This window comes from Marmota monax, unplaced genomic scaffold (assembly GCF_021218885.2).
Source record: "Marmota monax isolate L192 unplaced genomic scaffold, Marmota_monax_Labrador192_F-V1.1 WCK01_AAM20220418_F8-fsc00118, whole genome shotgun sequence".
Classification (NCBI taxonomy): Eukaryota; Metazoa; Chordata; class Mammalia; order Rodentia; family Sciuridae; genus Marmota; species Marmota monax.
Window position 1 is genome coordinate 6,850,744 of NW_026695231.1, and position 3,469 is coordinate 6,854,212.

Here is a 3,469-nt window from a genome sequence, read left to right on the forward strand (position 1 = left end):
CCTTGGATTAAACAGGTAATATAACTCACAAACTATCTGAGGAGCAATGAAAAGGAATTTATGTCAACTTCCTCAGACTTTTCAAAACCTAAATGCACAACTTACAATGCCTTCATAATTACAAAAACAAAGAAAATGAACTAAATCCACACACTGGTAAATTTAAGATAGAGTGTTAAAATGAAAGAGAAACAAATAGGAAGAAGGAATTATCTAAAATTTTGTAATAGAGAAGATTAAAATAAAATTAGTAGATCATATAAATAAATCTGAGCACTTGTTTTTGAAAAAAATAAAATAAAGTAGAACCATTTGTCCCTGACTTATACCACTATTAGTAAAATTTCTGTTACTAACACAAATAACTGAGATAATGAGTTTACAAAGAGAAAAAGGTCTGTTTTAGTTCACAGTTTTAGAGGTTTCGTTTTATGATCAGTTGATCCCATTGCTTTGGGCCTTTGCAGGACAACATGGAGGGAACACATAGAAGAGCAAAACCATACACCTCATAACCTCATATCGAAAGAAAAAAAAAGAAGAAGAAGGAGCTTCCTTCCAGGACAAGCTCCTAATGTCCCCAATAAACTCTCACTAGTCCCCACCTCTTTAAGTTTCCACCACTTCCTGACAGTCCCTTGCTGAGGACCCAAGTCTTTACCACATGCACCATTGAGAACATTCCAGATCCAAACTACAGCAAGCACAAATAGACAAGTTGGTAATGAGAAGGGGATACAGCAGTGATCAAAAAAGAATTATGCTGGGCATGGTAGTGCATGCCTGTAATCCCAGCAGCTCAGAAGGCTGAGACAGGAGGATCATGAGTTCAAAGCCAGCCTCAGCAACTTAGCAAGGCCCTAAGTAACTCAGTGAGACCCATCTCTAAATAAAATATAAAAAAGGGCTGGGGATGTGGCTCAGTGGTTAAGTGTCCCTGGATTCACTCCCCAGTACCAAAAGAAAAGGAGAGAGAAAGAGAATATTTCACACAACTCTGTGGCAACACATTTTGAAGCCCATAAGAAGGAAATAATTTGCTAATAATATACAATGATTTCTTAAAAGATGTGGAACACTTAGCCAGTCTCAGTGGTACATGCCTGTAATGCCAGCTATTAGGAGGTTGATGCAGGATTTCAAGTTTGAAGCCAGATTTAGCAACTTATTGAGACCCCGTCTCATTAAAAAATTTAATTCATTTTAAAAATTTTAAATGAAAAAATTTTAAAAGGGAAGGGCTGAGGCTGTAGCTCAGTAGAAAAGCACTTATCTAGCATGTGTGAGGCCCTGGATTCAACTGCCAGCCCCACACAAAAAAATGGTGGGGAGAAGGATGTGAAAATTTTGAATAGACTAGTAACTATTGAAAGAAATTGGAAAGGTGACTTAAATCTACTGTGGGGAAAGGCACAGGATGAATGATCAATAGCTAATCTTTAACTGATCTTGAAATTATGAAACGCTTCCCAATTTGCTTCCTAAAATCACTTTCTCTCTAATGTCAGAAGAAGCAAATAAGAGTTAACTTTCAAATATAAATCAAAATATCTAAATAAAAGAGAAACCTGGTCATCTACCAAATGAATAAAACACTATGATTAAGGAAGTTTTGTTTCAGAAATGCAAGGATGGTTTAATACTGGCAGTAAATAACCCCTCTATGAATTCCATTTTATACTTTCTGCTCTCTGACCTCCACCTTCTACTTGTAGCTCATTCTCTTTGGTACTAAACTCTTACTCCTATTCCCCTCAGCAGGATCTCCAGTTCATTAATTATACAACTTTTTCTCCAGGCTTCTTCCTCACCTGCTTTACTCCATGAACAATCACTTATTACCTAGGCCTTTGTAAACATCACTGACAATTCCTGTCCTCTCTAGTTTTGTGCTTTCTTGGAAAACCACAACCCTGATTAAATCCAACACTCAAACATTCATATCCTTGACAAAGTATCTGAACACGACTAAGAAAAAACATATCACCACATTGACTAGTCTCACACTAAGACTTTTTGAAATTGAACCTCAGGTGGCCACTAAATGGTGCTGAGCAATCATAGTATATTTCCTTAGTGCCTTTGCTTCCTTACTTTATACCTCCTTGCTCTTTACTACTTCCTCTCATGCTCATCTGACCTTATTTCCCACCTTAGTAAGAAAGTTGAGTGGTCAGAAGATCATTTCAGCAGACTCACTCTACCATGTCTACCAACAGCTGTTGGCGTCTGAACCCATAAACTCTGCATTCCTGGCTGATACTAAAAGGGAAGCATCTGTGCTCCCATCTAAAGCCAATTCCTTTACTTGTGCACTAGATCCAAAAGTGGTTGTCCTCTGTCACCAATTCCTCTTCTCCCATTCTCATTGTCTCTCAGTACAACTTTTAATTTAGAGAACTGTTGTTAAGCCTACAGGAAAGTCACAATAACAGTACAATGCACAGTGACTGGGGATGTAGCTCAGTGGAAGAGCCCTTGCCTAGTATGTGTGAGGTCTCACATTCCATCCCCAGCACCACCACCACCCCCAAAAAAATAGTACATGAAAATCCATAAACCCTTTACCTAAATACACTAATTATTAACATTTCTCCACACTTTCTTGAGGTCTCTCCCTTTATTATTTTATATAAAATAAGCATTAAACAATTCACATATATTCACGTATTTGCATGTATAGTATATGTGTACACATATACATTCCTTTGGCTGAACCATTTATGTATTCAAAGTTAATTATAGATATCATGTCCTTCCTGAGTACTTTAACATATATACCCTAAAGATATTTTCTTATAAGACTACAATATGGCCATCACACTCAGAAAATTTACTATTACAATATTATTTAATAATCCATTTTCAAATTTCTCCATCTATCACAATAATAGCCTTTATAATTTTTTTCATTGTTTGTGGTGATGTGGTAGTGATGGTGATAGTAGTAGTGATGTTTTAATCCATGGTACAATCAAGGACTATGCATATATTTGATTAACATTAAATTCTGTCAACACTACATGGGTGATGTTTTAGTCAGCTGTTTCACTACTGTGACTAGAAGGACCCACCCAGAAAAACTATACAGGAGGAAAGGTTTACTTAGGGGCTCACAGTTTCAGAGGTCTCAATCCATAGACAGCAGACTCCATTCCTCAGAGCTTGAAGTAAGGCAGGACATCATGGCAGAAGAGTGTGGAACAGGAAACCAACTCACATGATGATCAGGAAGCAGAGAGAGGAGTCTCTACTTGTCAGATACAAATATATACCCCATAACCAGGTTCCCAATGAACCACTTTCTCCAGCCACACCCAATCTGCCTGCAGTTACCACATAGGTAATCAGGGATTAATTCACCAATTAGGTTAAGGCTATGACCCAATCATTTCTCCTCCAAACATTATTGTATTATCTCACATGCGAGTTTTTGGGGGACACCACATCTAAATCGTAAGAGGTGACA